General features: G+C 27.6%; 7 non-coding genes across 7 annotated transcripts; 6 read left to right on the top strand and 1 right to left on the bottom strand.

Moving 5' to 3' along the window:
* The first annotated feature begins 6,763 nt into the window (after nucleotides 1-6,763).
* On the top strand, nucleotides 6,764-6,836 carry Trnaa-agc (transfer RNA alanine (anticodon AGC)). Its single transcript has one exon. It is a non-coding gene; the product is annotated as a tRNA-Ala (tRNA).
* Nucleotides 6,837-8,363: 1,527 nt separating this feature from the next.
* On the bottom strand, nucleotides 8,364-8,435 carry Trnap-agg (transfer RNA proline (anticodon AGG)). Its single transcript has one exon. It is a non-coding gene; the product is annotated as a tRNA-Pro (tRNA).
* A 1,577-nt stretch (nucleotides 8,436-10,012) lies between these two features.
* Nucleotides 10,013-10,085, top strand: Trnav-aac (transfer RNA valine (anticodon AAC)). Its single transcript has one exon. It is a non-coding gene; the product is annotated as a tRNA-Val (tRNA).
* A 687-nt stretch (nucleotides 10,086-10,772) lies between these two features.
* Trnan-auu (transfer RNA asparagine (anticodon AUU)) lies at nucleotides 10,773-10,845 on the top strand. The gene has a single exon. It is a non-coding gene; the product is annotated as a tRNA-Asn (tRNA).
* A 1,273-nt stretch (nucleotides 10,846-12,118) lies between these two features.
* On the top strand, nucleotides 12,119-12,200 carry Trnas-gcu (transfer RNA serine (anticodon GCU)). Its single transcript has one exon. It is a non-coding gene; the product is annotated as a tRNA-Ser (tRNA).
* Nucleotides 12,201-13,286: 1,086 nt separating this feature from the next.
* On the top strand, nucleotides 13,287-13,368 carry Trnai-uau (transfer RNA isoleucine (anticodon UAU)). The gene has a single exon. It is a non-coding gene; the product is annotated as a tRNA-Ile (tRNA).
* A 1,803-nt stretch (nucleotides 13,369-15,171) lies between these two features.
* On the top strand, nucleotides 15,172-15,243 carry Trnag-ucc (transfer RNA glycine (anticodon UCC)). The gene has a single exon. It is a non-coding gene; the product is annotated as a tRNA-Gly (tRNA).
* Nucleotides 15,244-17,515: the final 2,272 nt, after the last annotated feature.

Below are 17,515 nucleotides of genomic sequence, written 5' to 3'. Positions count from 1 at the left end.
AACTAGTTTGCTAAAAATGTATTTTAGAATTGTTAGAATAAATAACCATCGGATCTTAGATGATAAATTTTATTAGGGCTAAATTTGAAATCCACAATTTTATTTTAGTATAATATCAGTAAGTTCTAATTTGAGGTTAACACGTTGTATTTTTTATCAAAAGCATCTTAATTTATTACAGAAAGACATAGTAAAAAATTATCTGCACACTAATTATCTATATTCAAGCACTAAACGTACTCAAACTTTTTATATAAGTTTGTTTGTTTAAAACAGTAAGTTAAACCTTACCCACCATACTAACATTATGAATATAAATTACGTTAAAGTAGTAATCTGTTAGTCGTCTCCGTAGCGCAATGGATAGCGCGCTGTACATTTAATCCAGAGGTTCCGGGTTCGAGTCCCGGCGGAAATGCGGTTTTATTATTAATGCCACTGATGGATATGACAGATGGTGTCTAATTAGATTTTAAAGTTACTGATCTAATATAGAATTGATAAATAATATTTTATGAGTTCAGATATGTTAGGCTGGTACTAAGTTAGTTAACTTTAATGAACGTTATATTTCTACTTAGTACGCAATTTAGAGTTGTCAAATTCAGAGAAACTGTATAACAAGTTTGATAAACTAGTCATCTAATCTGGTTTTTAATTAAAGCTAGCACTAAGCTAAGGTATTTAAATAAAAGTTATTTTGCAGTTTTGCCATCTAAACAAAATTTTTAAAAGAAAAGACTTAAAGATTATTAAAATAAACATTAAATACAGCTAATTTGGTACCAAGTATCTGGTTTCTTGATACTTCTTTGTTTGTTAAATATTGTCGCTAACCCGGGTTTCTACTTATACACTTTCGGGGCTTGATTTATTACGCAACGTGCGCTCTAACTTGTATAGTAGATGCCCCAAGATAACGCTTAAATTATAGTCGACTTAAATAAACTAATATGAATTACTTCCTATTTACTAAAGGTTTAATAAATCAGTTACTTATACTAATTTGAACTTAGTTCGAATCTGTGATAATGATTAAATTTACAATGAATTTGCGAAACGAAAAGATGATAAAATACTGCACAACATTACACTAATAAACCAAATTATCAATTCTTTTAAAAGACGACAATACTCGAATAAAAGAAGCTAAAAACTAAATGTTTAAACCAAACTCAAAAAGTATTCTAAAATCGAAATCAACTCGACAACAAGATTGAAACCATTAAAACTTAAGTGCAGCGAAAAGCTGCACTGAGTTCAGTCCGCTGCAATGCAGTAGAAACTAAAAGAACTCTAAATTACTCGAGATTGTTGAATTTATACTCGCTTGAGAAAAAAGAAGAAAGTAAAAAAGAGACAATTAACGCGTAAGCGGCACATTTTCTCCTCTTACCTTCGTACTTTAAGAATTTATTCTTGGTTTTCCAAAAAAAAAAACATTAGTTTTTATTCATTAACACTTGTAAGAATGCTTAAAACTCCCTATATAGAAAAATTAACGAAAAACGACCGCCGACTTTTATCTCCTTAGTTTAAAAAGCATTACTTTACTTGAAAAATTCTATAAACTAATTTAAAATACACAAAATTAATAAAAGTATGATATAGTTTTCAAAATGACAGACAAATGTAGAAAGTTTAAAAAATTTCTTCGCTGCTAGAACTCGCTCCGCCCTTGTACATCTCCACGTCGTTTGACCGGTTTATGCTGATCCGTCTCCTCGCCTCACCTAACGGTCTGTTGGCGCTACGGATTCCGTCTCCTCGCCTCGCCTTAGCGGTCTGTTGGCGCTACGGATTCCGTCTCCTGGCCTCACCTAACGGTCTGTTGGCGCTACGGATTCCGTCTCCTCGCCTCACCTTAGCGGTCTGTTGGCGCTACGGATTCCGTCTCCTGGCCTCACCTAACGGTCTGTTGGCGCTACGGATTCCGTCTCCTCGCCTCACCTTAGCGGTCTGTTGGCGCTACGGAATCCGTCTCCTGGCCTCACCTAACGATCTGTTGGCGCTACGGAATCCGTCTCCTGGCCTCACCTAACGGTCTGTTGGCGCTACGGAATCCGTCTCCTGGCCTCACCTAACGGTCTATTGGCGCTACGGAATCCTCTGATCCGTCTTTACATACATCTCCTCTTTCATCTCCTCGTTCCTCACCTCGTACATAAGTCTCCTCTACCGCTCCTCGCCGATTCGTTTCTCGAGCCGTTCGTGCGAAAGTGCAATTAGAATGTACGTCACTACTTGATATCAATTTTAAAAACAAGTTAAAACATTAAAAGATAAAAAAATTCAATTTACAAACTTATATGCTACTAGTTAGCAACAACATTACATTAATCAACTAGTCTATTTATATTTTAACTTTAAAGTTTGTTAAGTTTCAAAGTAATTGAGAAACATTTTTGGCTCCAATCAATATACAGTAATTCTCTACAACCTTTAAAATAAAAATCATTTCACATTTTACACGAATTAGTTGACAAAACAAGCGTTCACATGCGTCTCAAAAGTTTAAACTTCTTTTCGTAAAATAATAGCCAGTGAACTTGTACTGATTTTGAAAACTTTAATATTCTAACAAATTTTAAACAAAATTGTTTTTTATTTTCAGATTTTAAATACCGGGTAAGAAATTTAATAGCTCAAATGACCTCGTTAAAAATTATTTTTTGTAAGTACGGTTAGATTTAAAACAACAAAAAACATGCCAATAAAGTTTGTTACAAGCAATTAACAAGGTCATATCAAAAAACTGTAAACATTATAATTTAAAATTTGAACATAACATTTTTGCTAAATATAAAATTAAATTAAGCATAATAAATTTAAGACATTTCACTTTAATAACCGATTATGCACTCGAAAACAAATTTTAATAACCTCATACAAATATATTCAAAAGGACGAACGAAAAACAACAATGTTTTTACATACAGTTTAAAAAGTTTCTTATCCGTTATAGTTCAAATTAAAACGATTGTTTGACAACAAAACAATTAAACTTTACAGTTGCTAACTTTTCTAGACGTTTAAAACTCTTTTTGTTATAAGAAAGTTTTATTATTAGAAGCCTTTAATTTCATTTTAATTTTTAGTGAACATTTCTCTTTTGATAAAATGTTTAAAACGATTGAACAATATTTAATTAATTTGACAAAACGGCGGAACAACTTAAAAACAAGACTAACTTTTGTTAAAACTTGCTCGTACAAGTTTTAAAATTCGCTTTGAAAAACGCTTCAACAATTAATTGCAATAATATCATACACCACCAATACATTTTAGTTCTAACACATGTCGATTAGCTTTTCCCAAACCACTTTAAGATAAAATTAAACACAATAAAACTAATTACCATTAGAAAAAAACAACTCAAATCTATCACAAACTCGAACTACTTAGTTGTTTTTCCAACTAGAAATTTTAAACTCATTTTTATAAATTTTACAGACCTGATGACTAGGTTAAATAAATGCCATAAAGTTTATCTAATTTATACTATTATTATATCAGGTTTATTCCACTCTGTCCCCTTTCACCATCTAAAAAACGTAAAAATTTTAATGAAGGTATCTGTGTTCAATTACAGCTATAATTAACTGGACGTCCGGGTCATCATGACGCTATCACCACTTCTACTTATACACTTTAGGGGCCTGATTTATTACGCAACGTGCGCTCTAACTTGTATAGTAGATGCCCCAAGATAATGCTTAAATTATAGTCCACTTAAATAAACTAATATGAATTACTTACTATTTACTAAAGGTTCAATAAATCAGTTACTTATACTAATTTGAACTTAGTTCGAATCTGTGATAATGATTATACTTACAATGAATTTGCGAAACGAAAAGATGATAAAATACTGCACAACATTACACTAATAAACCAAACTATCAATTCTTTTAAAAGACGACAATACTCGAATAAAAGAAGCTAAAAACTAAATGTTTAAACCAAACTCAAAAAGTATTCTAAAATCGAAATCAACTCGACAACAAGATTGAAACCATTAAAACTTAAGTGCAGCGAAAAGCTGCACTGAGTTCAGTCCGCTGCAATGCAGTAGAAACTAAAAGAACTCTAAATTACTCGAGATTGTTGAATTTATACTCGCTTGAGAAAAAAGAAGAAAGTAAAAAAGAGAGAATTACCGTGTAAGCGGCACAATATCAAGCTAACATTTAAATTGTCCTTGACAAGATGCTAAAAGGTATCCAAGTGGTGTGCGACTTGATAAGTGAAAGGTTTTTTTGTGCACCAGGTCTTAGGACCAAACATTTTGAGCGCTTTTACTTTTTGTTCAATAAACAATAATATATTAGTAAAAGAAAAACTTATAATATAAACACTAAGACTTTGATTATAGCAGAAAAAGTATGAGCTATAGAACAAATATAGTAAAGTTAATCAACTAACCATAATGTTTCTGAGAAAAGTAAAAGCTAATAAAATTAAGTATGAATAAATCTAAATAAAACTTTTGATGGTTTATTCATTAGTTTAATTATTAGACATTTAGTTGTATTTTATTTTTATACATTTATATTCACAACTTATTTGTTTACTAGTGTAAAAAGTTTATGTTAATTTTATCGTTTATTTCTTATTTAAAAAGTACTTAATTAAAAGTAACAGCTATTTAGAGCGCAATCAATTCTTTAAACGGTGTTTTGTATCTTTTTTGCTTATAAAACAAAGTAAAAACGAAAGTATCATATAACTCTTATTGTATGTACAAAATTTCATTTAAGTCTAAACTCAAGTTATTAAAAATCAATTTTAAAACTAAGTTCCTGCATGTGTATATATACTAATATCTTTAATAATGATGACGAAAATCGTAATAACACTACTAAAGATTAAACACCGTTTGATTACAACATAAAGAGCGCATAAAAACTTAAAATATATAAAATTTTATTATAACAAAACGGGCTCGTCCGGGATTTGAACCCGGAACCTCTCGCACCCAAAGCGAGAATCATACCCCTAGACAACGAGCCACTTGGTTAGTCACAAAACAAGGTGTATATATATCTGTATTCTGTTAAGTAACCGCATAGCCATTACGCAGCATAATGAGTTTCAGCTAATTTTACATTAACAAATTTTTTTGATTTTGTACTTAAGGTTAATTAGCTACTTTTGTTTTAACCTTAAAACTGTTTATTTCAAAACGCTTTATTAATACATTCTACTTCTTGTAGTTTTTAAATCAAAATGCTAACTAATAGTCAACCAAATAAACACAGATAACGTTGATTGGAAAACATATATCGAAGTTTTACAACAAAATTGGTGGCAGAGCACTTTAAAATACATTTCAAATTTCAAAACATTATTTTTTAAATACATATAACTTGAGTCATGAATTAATAATTAACAACTTTACCAAGTTTAATTTAACCAATAAATGCATGTTAGCTTAAGCTTGTGTTTTTTTTTCAAATCTAGTAGAATGTTTCTCAAAACTTTACGTACTAACAGTTCTAAAACTTAATAGTCTTATAATGTTTTACCAACATATCTATTATTATAAGTTTCATATTGTTACTTTTACTCATGACCATACAAAGTTTTTCCAATAAGGGCTTTTAGCTACTAAGTATGAATTAAAACATTAACTTTTAGTTTAAGGCTCAATTTTGTTACTCTTTATAATCAAACCAGCCAAAATAGCATGTATGTACAAGCTTAATTATAAATACATTGAAGCATGTATTTGATATATATTTAAATATTTTATCTACAAAAACTGTACAAGCTTTGTATGCAGTTATTTTATCTTTACAAACTATACAAGCTTCAAATACAATAATTTTACCTTCAAAAACTGAACAGGCTTCATAAACAAATATTTATCTTCAAAAAATGTACAACCTTCATATACAACTATTATTCCTTAAAAAACTGTACAAGCTTCCTGTACAACCATTTTTCCTTTAAAAACTGTACAAGCTTTATGTACAACTATTTTTCATTCAAAAACTGTACAAGCTCATATCAAACTATTTTATATTCAAAACTGTACAACATTTATATACTACTATTTTACCTTTAAAAACTCTATATGCAGAATGTACAACTATTTTTTCTTAAAACTCTACAGCTTCGTATAAATATTTTATCTTCAAAAGTTCTTTAAGCAGAATGTATAAATATTTTACTTTTAAAAAATATACCAGCTGGTTTGGTTATACAACTATTTTATTCTTAAAAAAACGGAAAAACTGATTTTTTTATTTTCCAAAATAGTTTAAGTAGAATAAAAAACTATTACTCCTTTAAAGCCATAAAAACTATAAACTATATCTTATAATTAAAGTTTTTTAATTTGATAAACAAAAAATTTACCTATGAAAAGTTGTAAAATTGCGACCAAAACTAACTGTTTTACCTTTAAAAATTCAAAAACTGTAAATACAATACTTTTCTTTACATATATACAAGCACAATATATAAACATATTACCTTCAAAAACGGCAAACTTAAATATTTTACTTTCAATAATTGTAAAAGCTACATATATACGTACTTAACGTTAAAAACCTGTATAATAGTTTAAAACTTTGCTGTTTGTTAGTAACTTATAATACCGATTATGGTAACACATATTTCATATTCATAAGTATCAAATCGATGAAACTAAGTAGCATCGATAAAACGCACTTACCAGGCAACGAGCAGATAAGATAAAAGCACTTAACGAAAAATGTGAACATTTATAAACGCTAAAGATTGATTACTTGCAGATGGGGGTGTAGCTCAGATGGTAGAGCGCTCGCTTAGCATGCGAGAGGTACCGGGATCGATGCCCGGCACCTCCACCTTTTTTTGCTGTTCTGTTGCAAAATATTCAATTAAAAATTTATAACGTTTACAAACTAGTTTTAAATAAGTATTAGCACAAAAGTTTTACGATTTTCTACTATTGTAATAAAAATTACATAAAGTGGCACATATTTTAAATGCATGATGAAAATAGTATAATGAACAAATAAATAAATGATGTTTTTACTAAATAACAATTTCTAAATATAGGATACAGAAAATATATTAATATATTTTTTTAGATAGTTTTCGAAGTTTTAATAAAAGTTAAACACTTTTGATAAGCTTTTAGCAATTTATGTTTATAGCATTATTTGGATAGAATAAAACCCTAATGTAAAAACATAACAACTTGGACGAATTCATTTTTAAGTTTTAAATAAATTACGAAATTCATGAATGTCGAAACAGAAAAAAACTATAGATTTTTAAGTTTAAGTAAAAACTTACACAACTAGTATAGCTAAAAGTAAGAAAATCGGAATTTAAAGTTGATTGTATACTGTTTTATACATATAAACAAGTCTATAATCATTTTAAATTTAAACTTAAATAACTTTCGTCTTATACCTATACGTCAGTAAAAATAAAGTAAAAATTATTAAGAAATTTGAATTTCAGAAATGATTACAACGTTTTATGACATACAAAAATAAAAAGAGCAAAAAACATGAACGTTTTGATTAGTTAAGTTTATATTTTATATCTTTAGCAATATTAATAATCATATAACAAGCTGATGTAGTAATATATAAAACTAAAACTAGTACTTGCTCTGAAAGTTATGCAATAAAAGGTTTTTATTTTAGTAATATTTTAGTTTTAGTTTCAACAGCGCATAGCAGGTAACTTAATGATACGCTACTAAATTAACGCTTAACATAGAAGTAAACAAAAGACAATGCTTTATGGTTTGAACAAGCGAAATATAGGTTTTAGTATAACAATGCAATTAAAAAACTAAAGTCTTTTGGCAAAAACAAAATAGTGTAAAGTTGACAGTGTAGTACTAATTTGATATATTAAATTTGTAAAAGTCAAAAAATAAACTCCAAAAACAGTTTAACGACTTAGTGTTTTTTTGTAAAAATAGTAATGTTATTTATTTTCCTAATTAAGGTGATTATAATAGTTAAATGCCATGTAAAATGTTATAGTTTACTTTTTAAATAATGAGAAATAGAGAAGCAATTAAAACAAAGGTTAGATAAAGTTTCTATGTTATTTTAAACACTAATAGTTTTGTTTTAGAAGTTAGTAACAACGCTACTTTATACTTGTTTAAAATCTTGGTTATGGTAAAATAAGTTTACCATTAATTATTTAAAGAATATTAGTCATTTTTAAAATACTATATAGCCCAGCAATTTCAACCATTACAAAAACTTTGAGTTTTAGTTTAGGTAGATAATGTTAAATTATAAAAGTATTTTATAGTTTTGTATTTCCAATTCTATTTTGAATTTTTTTTTAAAGAATGATAAATGTGCATAACAGAATTGATTAGAAAAATTAAAAATCAAGGGCCCGTTCGGGATTTGAACCCGGGACCTCCCGCACCCTAAGCGGAAATCATACCCCTAGACCAACGGGCCACTTGATAACTAACAACGAAAGCTAAGTATATATTTTAACAACATTGTATGTGATGCATGCGTAGCTCCTTTTTCTTAGTAGCAATGCCTTAGCTTATAAATAGCGTTATAGCAAATAATAATACAAGATTAAAAGTTTTATAATCTTTTTGAATTTGTTATGAAATATTGCATACACTTTTGTAGACTAAACTAGCTAGAGTAATAGTATTATGTTTAAGCATGTTTGATGATATACAGTTTTTTGTTAAATTTTTATTAATTACAACCAAATAATTTTATATTTTTACAAAACTTTTATCATAGAAAATTGTTTACTTTTGATAACTTTCTCATTAAGTTAAATAAAATTTTGTAGCTATGTATGGTATTTGATTTTATATGATTATAAAGAAATAATTAATAGTTTTACATAATAATTTTATTCTAACTTCGACAAACACTGAAACTTGTCTATTAAACGTTAATTGGTTTTAACCCTTTTTACAAATTAAACATGAATGTTTTTTAATGAAGTTGTTTGTTTTTAGTTTCATAGCATGTAGAGTTTAGAGTAAGTAAAAAATTTAATAATTTAAGAAGTAGTAAGTTTTTATAAATATGAAAGATACTATTTAAATACGTATATATACGCTTGTATCATTTGTTATATATTTCTATGTGTTTTCAGTTTAGAAAACTTACATTTTTATTTTTCTATCTTTCTATCGTTCAATTTGACTATATATCTATACTTTTAACTATGATTTGGTGTTACATATTATGTATTACACATATTATATACACTTTTTATTAGTTTAAGTTTGGAAATAATTTTCAAAATTTGTTCAAAATAGTTAGTGAATGCTAATAAAAATTTTTAATTTGTAGTTAAACTGAATTTAATGGGTGTAATAAATAGTTAATTCTATTATTTAAGTTATTTTTCTAAGTATTGTTTATAAAGTATTTAAATTTTTTAATACTTAAAGCTAGTCAAAGACTTCTAAAATCGAAAATATCTTAAATCCGAGATTTTTATTCAAAATATGTTGATGTCATGACTCATGAATTTAACTAATCCGTCAAAAAATTATTTGAATGTAGTGTTCAATAAGTTCGTTTTACTTTTTCTTGTATGCATTGAAAATTAATTCGTAAATGTTAATTATATATTACAAAAGCTCTGTAATTTACATAAAAGTTTTATTCGCATATTCATTTTATAAATTTAATACAATATTCGTCTTAATCTAAAAATAAACATTAAGCTTTTATAACCAAATTTTTCAAAATAAATATAAAGTTTAAATATATTTTAAAAATTGTGCTCATTATGCCTAAAATAGTACAATATAAGTAATCAAATCATATTGCTTACAAAACTAGTTATACTATCTCAAAGAAAGATACAATTTAATTTTGAGCGCATTATAAAAATAATCTTCTATATAACTATATAATTTTTTAAACGTGTTCAAAGTTTATAGTTTAATATTATCTCGTATACATACCATGTGTGATAGCAATGCAAATTTAGTCAATTAACCGAGCAACTTGATAGGATTATAAACGGGCTATATAATTTAAAAACAAGTGTTTCCGTAGTGTAGCGGTTATCACGTTCGCCTAACACGCGAAAGGTCCCCGGTTGGAGCCCGGGCGGAAACATTTTTTGTTTTTGAACTTTTGTATAAAAAATTGACACTTAATTAATTTAACTTTTTTCATAATTTACTGGTGTGCTGAAACAAAATGTTTATTGCTGCTGAAGACAAAATTGTATTGATTTTTTTAAATGCATATCAACTTGCTATGTTGTGTAATATTTAATAAATGTGTTTAAGAACTATAATATTCTAGGAATATAACAGTATTGAGGACACTGAAACAGCTGTAAAAGTTATTTGATTTTATTTGAATAAATACATATGTTTATATGGACTTAGTAAAACAATTTCTAAACATTTTCTTTATAAAACCATATCTTAAACACTTTTTGTGATATAGGTACAGTTTTTTATAATGCCACTTTTACCATAATAAAACATTTAAAAAATTTAATAAACAAACTTTATTATTTACTAAATTAAGTAGTTTTAAAATAACTTTTTATTAGGAGAGTATATTAAAAATTTTACAATAAATTAGACAAAGCTAAAACAGATATTTTGAAAGTTGTAGTTATTAAACTTCAAACCTGAATCTTATAGTTTTATAAACTTTCAGTTATACGTTCATGTAACCAGAAAAGTTTAATAAAGTTTTCGTTTAATTTGATCAATCAAAATTTTGGTAAGTAGAATGCAGTTGTAACAAATGTACTTTATATAACCTAGGTTTCGGTTTTAATTGTGAGCCTGGCTAGCTCAGTCGGTAGAGCGTTGGACAATTAATCCAACGGTCAGGGGTTCAAGTCCCCTGTCAGGCTCCTTTTAAATGATTATTTTTTGAATTGTATTGTTATATTTTTCGTTCAAGTTGAGTTTTATTGTCTATATCATATTTTGTTCTTTATTTAAAATATAAAACCTATTTTTTTAAACTTAAGCAAGTTTATGAAGGGTAAAAGTAGTTTTGACCAAAATAAGATACAAACAATAATTTATTTAAAACTATGTAAATACATTTTTGTTGTTGTGTATAATAAAAAATATCAATAAAAGAAATGTGAAAACTGCTTAAAACATATTGTGTATTTTGTTAACTATAAAATACACGTTTGATTAAAAGTTAACTGCTTTTGTGGTTTTACCTTAAACGGTTTAAAAATAACTTGTAAAACCTAATAGCTCAATTAGCTTAAAAATGTTAAACTATAATCTTGTAAAAATTAACTTAAAGTATACTTAAACTTTTCAGCGAATAAAATCAAGTTTTGTTTACATGTAAAGATAAAATCTATATTATATAATATTTACAATTTTAGCTAATAATATTTTCAATGGCTTAAATATTTTTCTCGAATTTAAGAATTTCTTAATTTGATGAAAACATCAAAGGAGAGAAAGTTTTTATGATTAAAATACAAAAAACTCAAACTTTTAATTAGATAATACAATAAAATCTATTAGCTTTTTATGTCGCCTAAATTATTTAATTGTTGGTTTAAATCTAAATAAGCTGCTTTATTACAAAACTGATAGTTTTTTTTTGAATAACTGTATCATTTATCTTATTACTTTAACAAAAAGTCAGATACTTTTTGTTACGTGTAAACACTTAAACTCAATCATTTAATACTAACAAATTAAATTGCTTCACAAAAGTACAACTAAGCAAAAAAGTTATAGACAGTTTATATACAACCAAAATTTTATATAATAAACTTTTCATTTAGTTTTACGAGTACCTCTTTTTTATGACGTAGTAATTATTTTTAAACTAAACTTGATAAATTGTGAAAATTAGAGGGAATATATTTAACTTACTAACGGAATTGTACTATAGTCACTAACTGGTTTTATTTAGCACAAATGCTAAGTTAGACTAGCTATATGTTTAGCAGCTTAAACAACTAAATATAGTGGTGAATTTATATTTTCGGAACACACAAAACTGATATAAAGTTTTTTAAACCATGAAAAAAAAGCCTAGTCAAAAAGTATAAACTTTATTGAAGCAATCATTTCTTTGTTAGATACAAATAGAGATAATTGTAACTTAACAGTTATAAATAAGCTTAATTTGGAAGTTGTTCGTCAGACGGGGTGGCCGAGTGGTTAAGGCGATGGACTGCTAATCCATTGTGCTCTGCACGCGTGGGGTCGAATCCCATCTCCGTCGTTCTTTTTGTTAACTCCGTTTGATATGTGTTAATTTAGCGGTTGCTTTACAGGTTGCTATACAGATTTAACGGTTGCGTTACAATTAAAGTTCAAAAAATTTAAACATTTGAAAAAAAAACATTTAAGAGACCATATCTATAAAAAGAAAATATTATTGAAAAAACAAGTGGCATGCTAAATCGTGGGGAAGGTTTTCTATTTGGTAGCTTTGCTACATCCAGACCAGAAAGGGGTTTATAGTTAGGGTCCATGTTAGGTAAAATTGAGACTAAGATTATTTAATTTAATAAATAGATTCAATGCAAGATATAGAATTTATTAAGCTTTAAATTCAATAAACAAATACAAATCTACAAAATTGACAAATTAGTAAATTAAAAAAAAAAACAGTTTAGCAAGATTTAACAAGATTGTATAAGTTAGCAAATAAGTAAAATATAAAAACATAGCAATGTAATAGTATAAGTCCCTAATGAAATTGTACAAATAGACAGTTAAAAATTTTATTTTATTTTGAACTGGTAGCTAACTGCTGAGTTGAATTTCAACTGTTCAGAATCAAATATAAAGTTTTTGTCCAAACAAATAAAAATGCAAAATCAAAATCAAAAATCAAAAAAAATTGTGTCCAAAAATTTATCAATTCCAAATAAGCTGTAAGTGTAATGATACCAACACTCAAATCCAAATAAAAAACTGTGACCCACAACACAGAAAGTGGCTGCAAGCCAGTAATAATAAATGTGTGTATGTGTTATTATTGCATCAACAATCAACTTTTTTGCATAATAACAAGTGATTTGCCAATTAGCAATGTGCTGATTATGATTGTAAAGCTTCATTTCGATGTTCACTTAAAACTAAAACTTATTATCAGGGATGCGTTACAAATGCATTACAACCGACTCAGAAAATATGCAAATTATTTGCATGATTTTCAAGCAATTCAAAAAAGTAGTGGAAATCTGCAACCACCCAATGTTTTTAGTCATCTAGTTTGCTTAAGACAAACATATTTTCTTTGTGACGTAATTATACGTTAGATTTGTTGTTTATATTCTGAAAATTATTTCATCAGTCGTGTGGTAGAGTGGCCGAGTGGTCTAAGGCGCTGGATTTATGCTCCAGTCATTTCGATGGCGCGGGTTCGAATCCCGTCTCTGCCACTTTTAAAAATCAGAACTCATTTTTACTAAAATGTTAAGTATGAGTTATAAGATCAATTAACATTAACTTAATCAAATTATTTAATAAATTTTATTAGTCAAATTTGATTTTGAATTGAAATCAACAATGTATGTTATGTACATTTACAAAAGGTAATAAATTGAAAAAATATGGTTTGTGCAGATTTGAATTATATATATAATTCAATTTTTATACTGTGTTATGTTATATATTGGTATGGGCGTTAAATTTCACATTAAACAATTAAAACTTGTTATACTAAAATGCGATTCTGAGTACTTAGAAATAACTATTGTGACATTAGTCCTTATTACATTTAACTTCAAGCTAGTTTGTTCAAAAAACAACTTTCTTATTGTTCAATTAAGCATAAGACATAAGCATCTATGATTTCTATTTCAAATTGTTTTAACAATTGTAGTTACACATTTTTTAAACTTTATAATAACAACAATAATTATGAATTCGTGAAAAAGTTGATTGATAAAAATCAGCTGTATAATATTTTTCGTGGTTTATTATAGAAAAATTATACCTAAGTCTCCGAAGTAAAACTTTAACCGTTAACTATTTCTATTATCTTTATGTTTCGGTAAGCGCAATAAGAATCGGTTTTATTTTACTATAAATTTACTTAAACTCACTCTAAAAAAAGTTTAAATAGATTTTAACGTTATTTAATAACTCATTTTCATTTAGTTACAAATACTGATTTTTTTTAGTTTTTAATATTATACTTTCAAAAGCAAAAACAAGCTGTGTTATTCTGTCCATAAATACGAACTCTAAACATTTTAAAAACATTTTAAAGCCTTTTCAAGTTTTTAGTCATGTAGAATTTTAAAAAGTGCCAGCTTTAATAAAAAAAACACTCACTTTGTGTATAAATTTACTTTTTTGAATAATCTTGAACTAAAATTTAAAGTTTTAAATTTTTAACAATAATCATTGGCTTAACTTTTAAAGTTTTACACTAACTAATTAAAAAATCATGTAACAAATAGACATATTCAATTAATTGAAAGACTTTTTAAATTTAAATTATGTTAAAGTTGATTAGTTAGTATAACTTTTAATCAACTGATTAGTAAGTTATAAAAAATATAATTTTAAATATGTTTAACTTTGAACCAATAAACGTTTTTTGGTTTAACTTCTAGTACAAGCTTTATTTAACTTTAGTTATCTAGTTTTATATACTTTCAATACAGTTTTGTCGTAATATAGTTTTCACTAAGACTCACGACTTTAATCAGTGATTAAACTTTAAGAAATAACTATAACTAGCTAGGCAAAATTTTTTTTTCATGTGTATTAGTTCGTTTTTACAGTTTGAATAATTGTTTAGAAGTACTTAGGTTCATTTTCTTAGTCATCATTTAATCAAACAAAGTAAAAGATAAAGCTATCAATTTAATATCATCATAAACTTAATATTTTTAATCAAACGTGAGAACATATATCAATAAACATAAAAGCAATTACCAAGTAAAGTGCACGATTTGAAATGAACAGCTTTTGCAAATAAGCATCAAGTTTACAGCCATAAGCGCTTAACCACGTGAGAATTTACCGCTTAAGTGAGCAGATAAACTGTATACAATACAGCTCGCGAGCAAAACGCGTTAAAAATTTGCAGCGCAATATTATAGCACATTCTGTCGAGCTAAAGGCAAAAAGTTTAACGCTTGAATGCACATATGGTAGCATTCAATTGAGCTACATAGCTAGCTACAATAACATTTGAGTTTATAACCAGTAAATACCAGAACCTATCATAAGCGTCGATGGTGTAACGGTTAGCATTGGTGCCTTCCAAGCACTAGTTCCGGGTTCGACTCCCGGTCGACGCATTTTATGGTTTTTGATAGAGTTTTTTTGTTGAGTTATAAAGAGCTTCTTTTGTAATTGTCATTCTAACATATTTTTCTAAACTTTTATAAGCATTAATGTCATATTGTACGTTTAATTTTTGTAGATATTTAGAGCTAATACAAGCTTCAAACTGTGTTAACAGCTTAAAATTTTATTTACACTTTGTAGTGAATCTTTCGATAAATCTCTATGACCTTAAACCTCATTGACCTTATTGCATTAGGTCAATTGTTTTTAAAAATTTTTCGAAAAACTGTATTCAGAATAAAAGGAAGTGCATAAAAAACCTTGGTGGTATTGACCAAAACTAAAAAAAAATACAAATATTTTTTGTCAAAAACTTCCTCCCCACAATAAGGTGAGATTGCCCCTACAATTAATTGTAGTTTGTAGCCCCAATTAAGTTCGCTCCCCCTCGTGTTTGAACCCACAACTTTTTGGCTACAAATAATCCAACCCCGTGTTCGACGTCCCAACGCCTCGACCCACACGGGGTACATCGAAATCGGTAAATGTATCGAATTTATATTGAAAATTTGGTACAAATAAGGAAAAGAACAATAGAAATTGAATTTATGAAAATAATAGCTTAAGTGGTTAAAGTGGACTTAAAATGGGGGCTGTATGAAAAATATAAATTTTTGTGGAAAATTACAGCCTAAAGTGATAGAGTACAACAAAAACTACTTATGATATTTGGAGTGCTTAAGTGGTTGCTTAAATATGATGGTAATTATGTTGGCCTCACTATAACAAACTATAAACATACAAAATTTACACACTAGTAGTTTTTATAATACAGATCCTAACGAAACAACGTCGCTGAAATGTATAATAAATAATAACCATTCGCACACAACTATTATTTTCGACTTACATATTTTTAACTGTGTTAAACTTAATTAAGTATATAAGTAAAACAAGTTTATTCAAGTATATAGTATTCAGAGTTGTTTTCTCATTGTTTATACTGTTTATTATTACTTCCTATACATTAAACTGTCCTGGAAAAGACGTTAAAAGGTATCCGTAGTGTGGGACTCGATACCAAAAGGTTCTTCGTGCACCAGATCCTAGGACCAAATACATCATTTTTTCGTTTAATAAAGTATAATAAAAATACTTTGTTAAAAGTGGGAGTGAGAAGTTTAGTTATAATTAGTGATGTACCGGACTCACTATCCGGGTCCGGCCGGATATTGCCATTTTTGTCTGATATCCGGATCCGGCCGGATTCTAATTTGAAAAAAAAGTCCGGATCCGGTTCCGGCCGGATTCTAATTTGAAAAAAAAGTCCGGGTCGGGTTCCGGCCGGATTCTAATTTGAAAAAAAAGTCCGGACCCGGATCTAGTTAGTAAAAAAGAGCATACTGAAAAGTATTTTTTCAAAAACAAACCCTGTGTAAATTAATAAGAGTCATTTTCGTCTGTTAAAGTTAAACACCTACCGTGATTGGCTCATTTTGTACACCTGACTAATTTACATTTGTTTACATTTAAACTATGAAATAAACATTTCATGAAATGCAACTCTTTATTTATGTTGTAAAATTGAAAACTTTGGAATGAATACTTGCATTATTTATTGTCTAAAGTTGAGCTGAGAGAATATTTAGAGTTAATACGGTTGAATGTACGAGCCAATGAGAGTTATATGACGAAATGTTTCAAACTAAATACTGATGCAACAAAACATCAGAACATGACAGGCAGTTTATATATAAGCAGTTAGTTAGTTTGGTGTGTAGCTTGAAGCAACAAAATATCTTGAACGTTTTTGTGAATGCTTATTGTAAGTAGTGTTTTGTTTTAAAAGTGAATATTTCAACAGGTGTTTAATTGTTTAAATATTTAAGCCAGGTTTATAGTTTAAAAGTTTATTAAAGATCTTACTGTTTCCTGTTTACTAAAAGTTTTATTTAATTTTTAGTTTTTTTTTAAGTCTTTTGATATAGATTTAAATAGCTTCCAGTTTTTAAAGTGTTACCAAAGTAATTAATAATTTTGTATATGCTAGTATTTCTTGTTGTGCTTTATATAAAATATTCATCACTCAAAACTGTCGTGTCTGATTATAGAAAGTAGTCTCAGTCAGAATTTAGTATTTGTTAGATATTAATTAAATAAGGTAGGATTTAATTATGATGGGTAGTACTAACAAGTTAAGTGTACCACAATCAGTCCACAAATTTACTACCAAATTGTCAACCTTTGCTAGCTGTTCTGCTGATTATTAGATTAAAGTAATTT

This window comes from Thalia democratica, chromosome 2 (genome assembly GCF_965202585.1).
Source record: "Thalia democratica chromosome 2, ktThaDemo2.hap1.1, whole genome shotgun sequence".
NCBI lineage: Eukaryota > Metazoa > Chordata > Thaliacea > Salpida > Salpidae > Thalia > Thalia democratica.
This window is presented reverse-complemented; position numbering and strand designations above follow the sequence as displayed.